This window comes from Lissotriton vulgaris, chromosome 5 (genome assembly GCF_964263255.1).
Source record: "Lissotriton vulgaris chromosome 5, aLisVul1.2, whole genome shotgun sequence".
Lineage (NCBI taxonomy): Eukaryota > Metazoa > Chordata > Amphibia > Caudata > Salamandridae > Lissotriton > Lissotriton vulgaris.
Window position 1 is genome coordinate 377,154,132 of NC_141693.1, and position 12,950 is coordinate 377,167,081.

Consider the following 12,950-nt stretch of genomic DNA (forward strand, 5'->3'; position numbering starts at 1 on the left):
CGCGCGGCCTTTCGGTTTTCCCACCATGCACAGAACTGGAGGGTATTAGGGCAGGATCGATGACATCCACCCCACCAGCAAACACACGGTCTTCAGGGGGGTCACCTCTGCCAGGTTGAGTGGTCCCTGTCTGCCACTCGGTAGCTATGGACAGCCGGGGCGCAGGCGGATTCGTGGGGAGTTTGTGTTGGAGAACAATTAGATTATGGGTGTTGGGAGCGGAGCCGGTCGGGCCTCACCGGGGGGGCGGGGTCCAGTGCTCCCCAGTGCAGTCTATGTATGTGCTTCTGCGATCCTCCCTTTTCAGCCAAACTCTGCCCCGGGTGGTGGTGCCTGGTCTGGGGGGGAGGGGGTAGGTGAAGTGCAGTGCCGGCAAAGGCCTGTGTCACGAGGCCAGAGTGGTCTAGATCTGTGCCCCTAGGGATGGAGCTCCTGATGACCAGATCTAGGATGAAGCACTGGGGACAACTTCTCACAGGGCCCCCCGGGCACCCCCCTCCAGCAGGTAAACGTTTCTTGCCGCACCGCTACTCATGCCGCACTCCCCCCGCCAGGGGTGTATGCCCGCTCACCTGCAGACAGTCACCAGGCCATCGCCAGCCCCAGAAGCAGTCGACTGTTCGGCCGCCCCACCGTCCTAGTGCCTCGGGTCGGGCAAGCTGCGGGCTGTGTGGAACCTAGTGTTACAAGCGTCTCTCCAGAAGGTATTGCTCAGAACAGGGCGGGGGTGGAAGGGGGGCACGGGGCCGGCGCTGCCCTCGACGATGCCGAGCGCCGACTTCCTCTTCAGTAGATGGCCCGGTTGGTTGCCTCCACACGGGCCGTCAGTTATGCACTTCCGCTGGGCCCACTACTCAGGCGAGTCCCCGGCTTCAGTCGTGCAGGCAGGCCGCACTTTATCACACGGCTCCTCCGGCGTTCTACTGCCCACATATGCCATGAACCTCGGGTGTTCGATTCCAGGCTGTCACCGCTGACCTTGGACGTCCTCAAGGTAGGATAATTTTCCCGATGAGTGGTCGGATATTCAGGGGAATCTGTGCTTCCCACGGAGCTCCTCTACTCTGCGGCCATCGTGATCGGCTGCAGGCCACGCCCCCCGAAAATATTTATGTATTAAAATAGTCAGAAAAGCTTGTCATGATCTGCCTCCCCCCCCCCACCTAATGCTTTTTTCTAACTTTCGTAGAATTAGATGAAGAGAAAAATCCTTTATACAGGCAATGGATGGTTTTATCTTATTTAAGTCAAAAACAAGTTATATGGCTTAGAGGGGTTGCTAAAATAAAACCCTTACCATGCTATGATATCCCCTAAAGAGCGCTGTAGAAACATGGTTCTAACATTAAAATGAAGTCCACATTCATTTGAGGAGAACTCTCATTATCATATTTCGACTTAGTAATGAGCACATCATGGTGTCAGAGAAACAGTTGCCCATTATAAATGCATGCTCTTGAATCACTCTCAACTGATGGGTACTTAAATATGTAGCTTGGTGTGTATGTGAAACAAAACACTTTGGAAAGCAAAAAACAAGAAAGAAAGTAAGGAATGGTGGAGAACAAAAAAAATGACTAGGGGAAGGCAGCCAGATGAGAGCACAAGTTCCTCATTCTATTAATATTGCAACACTTTATAAAATACTATCTTTGTTGCAACACTTTATAACATACTATTACATAAGAAAAATGAATTTCATGTAAGGTAAAATGTGCATTTATGCTTTAAAATTGTATTTATAGGGGGCGTGGCATGGCCGACCAAGATGGCTACTGTGCTCTGGTGAGCTCCCGTCTGTCACAGCTGAGAGGTTGACAAATTGCGTGCTGGCGTGATTTTGTGTCTTTTTCAACACCACATAAAGACAATCCCATATCAAAATCGGGGATAGCTAGGTGGATTGTTAAATGCATACAAATATGTTACCAGAAAGCCAACTGTACGTTAACAATTCCTCCAAAAGCCCATTCTACAAGGAAAATAGGGGCTTCAATGGCATTCTTAGGGAACATTCCCCGAGTTTATATATGCAAAGCAGCTACATGGTCTAAACTACACACCTTCACAAAACACTATTGTGTAGATGTGCAAACTAAACAATAAGCCACTGTGGGCCAGGCTGTACTAAAAACTCTGTTTCAAACAACTGCAACAGATACGGGTAGTCGCCGCTAAAGGTGGGTACTGCTATACAATCTATGCAAATTGTGTAATCTGCAGCTCATATGCCTCGAATGGAAAATGCTACTTACATCTGTTCTTGGCATGTAGAGCTGAAAAGTTACACACACCCACCCGCCTCCCCGGCTGCCATTATCTGTTCCAGTATTATCTTAATTAGATACAAATCACATGGACATCACTACTTCTTGTACAGCTCCATCACTTCCCTAATGGCGAAAAACAATCTGGGGATGGAGCCGATATCCATGCGCAGTATGATCCAAAGGAGGAGTCACCTGTCCTGTGACTTCCAAAGACTTTTTTACGACAAAAACATACTACAAACATCCGGGCCCAACACTGGCTGGCCATCTATGCACAGTGTGTAACTCTGCAGCTCTACATGCCAAGAACAGATGCATACTGGTAAGTAGCATTTTCCTTCCCTTCCCACCTCCCCCCTCCCTGCCTCCCTGCTCGACAAACTTAAAACTACCTGCCACCCCAACTTTGCAGAGCGCTCAATACCCATTCCCAATAACAGTACTTGAGTTTCGGGGATGAGGAGTCCGGGAAATGACACAGTCCACCCCCTCTTTGAGGACCAATTATCACCTGACTCTGGCTGTGGCAAAACGGCTAGTTCTATCGCCTCAGGCGGTGGCTCGCTCCTTCTTCAGGGCAAGGTGACCACTGTAAGTAAAGAAACGCTGGCGGCGCGCCCCTCATTTCTTTTTAGGCAAACCACAAATGTACTTCAGGAAGGTCAGCAACTTTCATGTGCGCCAAGTTCCCTTTTTTACTCTTCAGCCTCCGACCTCTGTGCAGTCATCCTCCTGCTCTTGTCCACGTTCCTCAGGGTCCCCCTCCATCCGCCGCTGCTGCCTCTCAGATCGTCTGGATCCAGCCACTCGTCGCCATCCTTCGAGCCAGTCGTGGGCCTCTTCCGGTGCGTCGAAAAACCAAGTTTTTCCATCTGCAACCACCCTCAGATTTGCAAGAAACAGCATGGAGTAAGGAAGTTCCCTGTTTCGGAAGTTCTTTCTTAACCTCAAAAAAGCTTCTCGCTCGTTTAGATACCGCAGCAGTGTAGTCCAGATAAAAAGGAAATCACTGAGTTCAGAATGCAAATCGGTGGGGCCACTCTCGCTGTCTGTAGTATTACATCTCTATCACAGAAATAAAAAATTCGGGCCAGGACAGGTCTGGGGTGTGCTCTAGCTTTGGGTTTACCACCTGGCACCCTGTGCGCCCTTTCTACTGAGAAGAAGGTGGAGAGACATTTCGACTGGAGACTTGTCTTGATGAGGTTTTCGATGTAAAGGTCCGTGGCCGGTCCCCCTTCACTTTCGGGAATGCCCGTGATGTGGACGTTGTACCGGCGGGAGCGTCCCTCCTGATCATCCAGCTTCGCCGCCATGATTTTGTTTTCAGCTTCCAGGTGGCTAACCTTCTTGAGCAAAGTCGCCGTGTCCTTTGATAAGGCTTTCGTTACTTGGTCCACCTCAGTGACCCTCGCAGTAATTTTGGGGAAATCAGCTCTTAGGAAGGATTCATCCGTAGAGATAGTGTCCACCGTTGTTTGCACATTGTTAAGAGCAGCCATAATATGATCCAGTGTTACTTTGGAAGTCCCTTCTCCCACCGGGGCAGTGTCCTGTGGGCCTTTGCGGCTCGGTACAAAAGGGAAGTCCTTGGCATAGGCATACATGTCCAGCTTGCCCTGGGTGGTGGAGTGTGGGCCCCTGCCCCCTTTGTAGTTCGGAGACTCGTGTAAAGGCTGGTAATCGCCGCTGCATGCCGCAGGGTCACTGGCTCCACGCGCGGCCTTTCCGTTTTCCCACCATGCACAGAACTGGAGGGTATTAGGGCAGGACCGATGACATCCACCCAACCAGCAAACACACTGTCTTCAAGGGGCTCACCTCTGCCAGTTTGAGTGGTCCCTGTCTGCCACTCGGTAGCTATGGACAGCCGGGGCGAAGGCGGATTCGTGGGGAGTTTGTGCTGGAGAACAATTAGATTATGGGTGTTGGGAGCGGAGCCGGTCGGGCCTCACCGGGGGGCGGGGTCCAGTGCTCCCCAGTGCAGTCTATGTATGTGCTTCTGCGATCCTCCCTTTGCGGCCAAACTCTGCCCCGGGTGGTGGCTGTTCTGGGGGGGAGGGGGTAGGTGAAGTGCAGTGCCGGAAAAGGCCTGTGTCACGAGGCCAGAGTGGTCTAGATCTGTGCCCCTAGGGATGGAGCTCCTGATGACCAGATCTAGGATGAAGCACTGGGGACAACATCTCACAGGGCCCCCCGGGCACCCCCCTCCAGCAGGTAAACGTTTCTTGCCCCACCGCTACTCATGCCGCACTCCCCCCGCCAGGGGTGTATGCCCGCTCACCTGCAGACAGTCACCAGGCCATCGCCAGCCCCAGCAGCAGTCGACTGTTCGGCCGCCCCACCGTCCTGGTGCCTCGGGTCGGGCAAGCTGCGGGCTGTGTGGAACCTAGTGTCACGAGTGTCTCTCCAGAAGGTATTGCTCAGAATGGGGCGGGGGTGGAAGGGGGGCATGGGCGCTGCCCCGACGATGCCGAGCGCCGACTTTCTCCTCAGTAGATGGCCCGGTTGGTTGCCTCCACACTGACCGTCAGTTATGCACTTCCGCTGGGCCCACTGCGCAGGCGAGTTCCCGGCTTCAGTCGTGCAGGCAGGCCGCACTTTATCACACGGCTCCTCCGGCGTTCTACTGCCCGCATATGCCATGAACCTCGGGTGTTCGATTCCAGGCTGTCACCACTGACCTTGGACGTCCTCAAGGTAGGATAATTTTCCCGATGAGTGGTCGGATAGTCAGGGGAATCTGTGCTACCCACGGAGCTCCTCTACTCTGCGGCCATCGTGATCGGCTGCAGGCCACGCCCCCCGAAAATATTTAGGTATTAAAATAGTCAGAAAAGCTTGTCATGATCTGCCCCCACGCACCTAATGCTTTTTTCTAACTTTCGTAGAATTAGATGAAGAGAAAAATCCTTTATACAGGCAATGGATGGTTTTATCTTATTTAAGTCAAAGACAAGTTCTATGGCTTAGAGGGGTTGCTAAAATAAAACCCTTACCATGCTATGATATCCCCTAAAGAGCGCTGTAGAAACATGGTTCTAACATTAAAATGAAGTCCACATTCATTTGAGGAGAACTCTCATTATCATATTTCGACTTAGTAATGAGCACATCATGGTGTCAGAGAAACAGTTGCCCATTATAAATGCATGCTCTTGAATCACTCTCAACTGATGGGTACTTAAATATGTAGCTTGGTGTGTATGTGAAACAAAAAACATTGGAAAGCAAAAAACAAGAAAGAAAGTAAGGAATGGTGGAGAAAAAAAAAATGACTAGGGGAAGGCAGCCAGATGAGAGCACAAGTTCCTCATTCTATTAATATTGCAACACTTTATAAAATACTATCTTTGTTGCAACACTTTATAACATACTATTACATAAGAAAAATGAATTTCATGTAAGATAAAATGTGCATTTATGCTTCAAAATTGTATTTGTAGGGGGCGTGGCATGGCCGGCCAAGATGGCAACTGTGCTCTGGTGAGCTCCCATCTGTCAAAGCTGAGAGGTTGACAAATTGCGTGCTGGCATGATTTTTCTGGTCGGCTCGGGGTATCCCTTTCTCCATGACCACTTGCCACCTCTCCTGGCCGGAATGAGCAATGGAGCAAGCCTGACTGGGGTATTACCCTACACCTGGTCCTTGACCGCTTACGGCCCAAGATGGATGGCTGGTATTAGAAGGACTATCCAAGCCCACTCATGTGATGTGATCCGAGGTCAGCCGGCCCCCTTGTGAGTGCTTACCTACTTTGTTTCGTGCCACAGGAGCAGCTGGGGCCAATGCCGGAGTGAGCTTGAAGGTGTGGCGTACAGGCCACTAAGGTCCCCTACTGGCGGGTTTGACCTGGACCGCCGTGTGATGATACTTCAGCTTCAGCATTGTTTCTGCATGGCACTTGTTTGGGAGGAGATGCCGCACCCCTCACAAACACTTGCACTGTCTGGGTCTGGGACAGGCTTTCGTGACCTTGACAGCTGTTGGCGGCTGGGGCAGCGGAGGCCTGGGGGCCAGAGCCCGCAAACTTACCCTGTGGGCCAATTGGAAGAGCTCCCCCTAAAGTTTGCCTACTGCTGGGGCGGGCTCGAACTGAGAGTGATGGGGCCCCCCATTGTAAGTTCTGGCTGATGCCCCCTTGACTTTGTTGCTGATTGGAGATCCTCCTGGGGCCTGCTCATCACCAGAGGAGCGCCATCGGAAGGCAGGCTTCCCCGGCATGGAGGGAGCAGTGAGAGGCTGCCTGAGGCGAGCACCAAAGGAACTGGTGGGGCGTGTGTGGGGGGAGACGAAGGTGCTGTGTTGGTTTCATGCTTGCTCTTCTAGGTTTTCCTTCCATCACTCCTATGCCGTTGAGCCCTACCATAGGTGTAGTGGGGATTGTGTCTGCACTGGACAGGATTGAGTCTCGGGTGGAGGAGCTACATTGCAGGATCTTCTTGATACAACATTAGCATCAGATTAGGACCTGCTTCTCTCTCCTGTGTGTTGGATCGACTTGAACTCCTTCTGTCAGTGTTCGCCGTTGTGCTCAGCCAGTTGTGGAAGGCTGCCTGCTTGTGCTGCCCGTTGTGCAAGCAGGCTAGCTTCCCCCTCTGGTAAGCCTGGATGCTGTACCTTCTCCGTGGTCGGCATGGTGCTGAGGCAGTGTGGCCAGTGAGTCCCCTTCTGTTGATTTTCCATTACATCTCTCAGTGGCACGACCTGTGAGGGCAGACCGTCATGGATCAGGATAAGGCACCCCTGGGTTAGGACAGGGGACAGATAATGGAATACTCATGGAAGATTCACCACCGCTGAACGACCATACCGCGGTTCTCCTGCAGACGATTCAGGACTCTAAAGCTACACTGGAGGCTAATTTAGGAGAGTTTGGGATGGATGTGGCTTTGTTGCATAACCTTCTTTATAAAACTATAGATCGGGTGACAGAGGCTGAATGGAGGATATCTGAACTGGAGGACACAGTACGAAGCCTTTCGTCAGATGTCACCTGCTTGTCAATGAATAATCTCCAGTTTATTGGATTTTTCAGAGGGGGTTGAGGGCTCAGTCGTTCTTGAACAATGGGTACGGTCCCGGATGGGCCCTGAGGGGTTATCCTTTTGCTTCTTTCTCGAGCAGGCCTACTGATCCCTGGCCCCAAAATCTTCACCGGGGGTCCCTGTGCCTGCTGATAACAAGATTTCTGAACTACTGAGATGGTGATGCCATCTTGCAGGGTGCTGGGGGAAAGGCCACCTGATGTTTCAGTCAGGAGGTATAAGGATTTTCCCAGACTACATAGTCCAAACATGGCGCAAATCATACGACCAGGTGAAGCAAAAGCCTCGGGTATGCAGTTACATACATGCTTTCATATTTCGCCAAGCTTTGAGTCATTCACAACTCTAAATCTGTGTTTTTCGAGTCCCAGGTTAAAGCCTGGACCTGGCTGACCGAGCAGAGACCATTGTCTGTCTGTGCTCCACCACAGTGCCAGTCAGCCACTTCCTCTACAACAAAGATCCGTGGCCCTGAGAGGATGAGGGGTAAGAGGCAGCAGAAATGGCACCACCGGCGACGAGGCGAGAAGTCTGATGCGTAGGGGTCATCTGATTCTGAGTCGCGCATCACCGGTTCCTCCACGGAGATAGTGGCTTGTTGTGACACACGCATCAAGGCGAACCCTCACTGTGCATCTATGAGGTCCCGGGGCTAAGTCCACAATAGGCGACACAACAAGTGTTTGCCTTGATGCGAGTGTTGCAACAAGCCACCCTCTCCCCGGAGGAACCATAATGCACGATAAAGGCATTGTATAAAAAATAAAGAACACTAATTAGGTTGTATGCATATGTATAACTCACAAAGTGGCATGGCATACAAGTAGCGTGTTTTGTGTGCTTAAACATACAGGAGTGGTACCAAGGAACTAGGTTCCCATGATCCTGAAGAAGAGCCATAGGGGCACAGCTCGAAACATGTTGACCTATAGGATCGCAGGCATTTTACCAATCTCGCCTTCCTAACTATCCCCTAATTATTAATCATACCGGTGAGAAGCAGGAATAAAATAGAAATACCTACTAGCCAGGTATTTTTAAATTATACCGTAACCTGGCACCTTTCTCACCTCCCTCTCCAACAAGTGCTCCCTTTTAAATCATAGTTTGTAGCACACCCGATCTGCAGCGGATCGGGATGGACCAGATGATGAAGCATGGCACCTAGGGGTAACCCTGGTGGGTGAGGGTTTTACAAGAAAAACATAGTTTTTTCTAGCATAGGAGAGTTATTAACTATATATTCACTAGGTTCTCTGTTTAACCGAACAGGCCACTCTCGCAACAACTGTGCCTCATTTTGGCCTATCTCTCTTATCTTTATGGAGGTTAAACTGTAAGATAAGCTCCTAGCCATGAGATCGATTCCAGTCATTTCCCACATGGTGCACCAGGACCATTGTGGCTTTATCCCCGCCATAGCACTAGACATTGCATTTGACGGGTACACTTGGTGTTAGATCGGGTTAGAGTGCTGGTAGGTTCAGCAGGCCTTCTTCTGATTGATTTCAAGAAGGCATTTGAAACTGTCCATTGGTCGTTTCTGGAGGAAACTCTCATCAAGATTGGGTTTGGGCCTAATATTCGCGCGTACGTCAAGGTCCTGTATTCCGGATCTCATGCTTGAGTTCATGTTATTGAGGTGCTATCCTATTGGGTCCCCATCGAACGGGGCACCATACAGGGTTGTCCACTCGATCTCCTCTTTTTCACCATGGCCTTGAAGCCTTTGCAACATGGATTCGTTGTGATGCTCAGGTGTGGGGGTTCGACTGGGGCCTTGCAATGTAGCTCTTTATGCCAACAACGTGTTAATATTTTTGTCCATACTGGCCAAAACAGGGCTGCGGCTCCTTCAAATACTGAACGTTTTCGGGGTGGCATCCGGTTTGCGGATAAACTGGGATAAGTCCCTGTTGATGCTGTTGCGGGGAGACAGCCATGATGAAGGTTGGCACCCTCGGATTCCGATACACAACCTGAGCTTTCAATACCTCAGAGTTCATGTCTTCTGGGAGTCGGGCCTCACATGGAGCCTTAATCTTGCCTGATACGGCATGTTTATGAAGATCTGACAAGATGGGATAAGCCCCCTCTTAATCTTCTTGGCCGGATAGCCATGTTTAAGATGATGGTGCACCCGAAATTATTCTATGTCCTCCAGAATTTTCTATGACATATCCCCAGGTATTGGTTTTCCACCTTGGCAGGAATGGGACATAGATTTATTTTGGCCAATAAGCTCCAGACGGTGGCTTTGGGCAGATGTGTCCTATCGGTTTATAATGGTGGGCTCCCCATGGCTGACTTTGCCTCCATTATTAGGCAGCCCAACTGGTGCCTATTAATGATTTGATGCGTGGGGGATGGTGGAGACCCTGCATATCAGGGTGGATTGTCCCTTATAGACTTGGATACAGTGAGTGTTGTATTTTATGATGCCCCTGTCCCAGCCGCCCTGCCAGAGGTGACCAAGGCGCTTTTTCGGGCATCGAGGGCTACTTTGCGCTGGATTCCCTGGGATCCTACATTCATGCTCGAGACCTCTCTGTGGGTAGGTAGTTGGCTGGTACAGATAGCAGATTTGCAGGGTTTTAGGGGCTAGGACTCCATAGGGATCTTGAGGTTGGGTGATGTTTGGAACCAGGATCACATTGGAGAATTTCAGGATCTGCGAACTGGTACCTCCAGTTCCATCATGTTCTCTTTGAATACTGTAGGGACCTGGATGGGGTCCCTGACTTGAGAGACACTTACTGATGGGCGACTTGGGGAAGGGTGGTATCTTGCAGTTCTACAGTACTCTTATGGTGCACTTGCCTGATCTGATGGGCCCTCTAAAAGACAGATGGGAGATGTGCGTAGGAGAGCTGGATGAGCCGGATTGGTGCGGTGTGTGTAAGGCTCCCGAGTTCTGGCAATTTCGGCAAGGCTTTGATTGGCACAGTTCAAATATCTGCATCAGGGTTACTTCACACCCTTAAGTCTGTGGAAAGACGGGATTCGGGATAGCACTGAGAGCCCAGGTGACGAGACCTTAGGGGAGATTTTTATCATATGGACTGGTCCTGTCCAGAGTAATTGGAGAAGAATGAGAATTGACCTAGCCTTGGTGCTGGTAAGTTCCAATTTTATTAAGGATTATGCCATACTTTCTTCACTTTATTGCAAACAGCAGCAAGAAAAACACTTAAAAAAACTACATTTCCCATGAACAATAGGGAAAACAAAGAGTCTCAATGGCAGTCCTTTGTCGTTCTCCGCACTCCTGCAGCTCCCATCATGCCCTGCAGCTGCTTCCTCTTCCTCTTTCTTCGCGCGTAGCCCATGCTCCGACAACCTTCTGCATCTTGTTTGGTACCGTCGTTTCCTGCAAAAAACGCAGTGCCAGATACCGACCATGTACTCAACTCAGCGACATATACAAGGCGAGAGAGCATAGCAATCCATAGCATACATAGCCAAAAGGAACAGCAAAACAAATTACTTACATTACATACGGGGAGGGTCCACTTCCATGAAGTCATTGGGGGGGATAATCCTCGCCTCCGAGTCCTTAATAGAATTGGAACTTACCAGCCCCAAGGCTAGGCAAATTCCCATTCTATGGCATGACCGGAGGCTTCGGATTATGCCAGTTCAATGCTTGTCGACAACCAGCCGAGCTACTTCCAACACTGGCTTAAAATAGAACCTCTTAAACGTGGAGTCCGAGGACCAGTCGGCCGCTCTCAATAAATCCTCCAACCGAGCCCCAAGGGCAAAGCTTTAGAGGCCATAGCCCCTCTCGCAGAGTGTGCACCAAATTGCTTGGTGTCAATTCCTGCCCCTCCTGCATCACCCAACGCACCCATATGGCGATAATTGGGGAAGAAATGGCCTTGTACGGTTTACGTAGGGCAATGAGCAATTGTCTCTCGCCCGGGGGGCGAGTATCTTCTGTTAAATCCTCATGTGCACGGAGGCACTGCACAACGCACAGTTAAGGGGAATCTGAAAAAGCTGGGTAAGAGATCACTCTCGACATGGACTTAGTCCGCCTACTCACTGTGAATGACACCCCATCCGGGGAGAAAACTCTAGCCGTAATGTCTAAGGCACGAACGTCAGAAACACGCCTACAAGACACCAGGCACAACAGCATTGCCAATTTAGCCGTGAGCTCTTTGCATGATAGAAACCTATTTGTTGCCAAGACAAAAACAAGTTTAGAACTCTGTTGACGTCCCACAGGACAGAATAGCGTGGTTCCGGAGGCAAGGAGAGACGGATCCCTCTCAGGAGCCTGCACACCAAAGGGTGCTCCCCAATCGGGGATCCCTGCACCAGGTCGTGTCCGGCAGAAATAGCGGAGCGGAAGGTGTTGATGGACCTGTAAGCTAAGCCATCTTCCGCCAATCCGGCTAAAAAAATAAGAACCTGAACTACATCCGCCCCCACAGGATCGAAACCCCGTGGCACACACCAGCGTCGCCATCTATGCCAGGCTGATCGATACCTCCTGGTTGTGCTATCCGCCCATGCCTTGGAGAGCAGGCCCTCTGCCTTTCCCGAAAGGCCTGGGAGCTTCCAGCGACGCCGGAGATCCGCTATGCCATCAGTCGCGGCGATCCCTCCTGAACTAGCCGGTGAGGAGACCCCTCCGGACTAAGCAGAATGTGAGGAGAGTGGGGTAGTAGGATTGGAAAATCCCAAGAAAGTTCTAGAAGAACTGGAAACCAAACTTGAGACCTCCACCATGGAGAGATCAGGACCACCTCCGCCGACTGACGGCGAAGCAACGCCGACACTCGCGTTATCATGGAGAACGGGGGAAACGCATACCCCTGCTCGCCTGACCAATTGTACAGGAACGCGTCTGTCGCTTCCGCCAATGGATCCGGGCGCCAACTGAAGAACCTCGGGAGCTGATGATCCAGGCGGGACGCAAACAGGTCCACAGTGAAGGGACCCCATTTGTCCGCTAGTCGCGAGAACACCTGAGGATCCAACTTCCATACACTGGCGTCCAACAGATGCCGGGAGTGCCAATCGGCCACTTCGTTCATACGCCCCGGCAGGTACTCCGCCGTGACCGACACCTGCCGATCCAAGCAAAACTGCCAAAAGTCCTTGGCTAGATCCGCCAACACCTTTGATCTGGTCCCCCCCAGATGGTTGATATAGCGGACCGCCGACACGTTGTCCATCCGGAGGAGGGCCCATGACTGAACCCTGTCCTTCGTCCAACACTGGACTGCAAAGGAGCCGGCTAGCAACTCCAAACAGTTGATATGTAAGGATTGCTCGTGGGCCGACCAGGCGCCTCCTGTGGAAAACTCTCCGCACCTGGCCCCCCAGCCAGAACGGCTGGCGTCCGACTCTATCACCACATCCGGGGCTGCTCACTTCCTCCTACAATGGAATCATCTGAGAATGTCAGGCCCTTCCTGAGATGGTACGTCTTCAGGCGCTGCATGGCTCGGTAATGGAGCGGGCCCGGGAAAATGGCCTGAACGGAAGAGGACAGGAGGCCCACCAAGCGCGCCAGGTGACGCAGCGACGTGAGCAGCCTCGCCAGAGTCTGACGTAACTCGTGCCGGATCTTCGCCATTTTCTTGGCGGGGAGACTTAGTGGTGTGAAAGACACCG

General features: G+C 51.3%; 1 protein-coding gene across 1 annotated transcript in view; it reads left to right on the top strand.

The window, feature by feature from the left end:
- Positions 1-12,950, top strand: part of NPHP4 (nephrocystin 4) — a 1,007,060-nt gene that overhangs the window by 684,217 nt on the left and 309,893 nt on the right. The gene's annotated exons all lie outside the window — the stretch shown is intronic.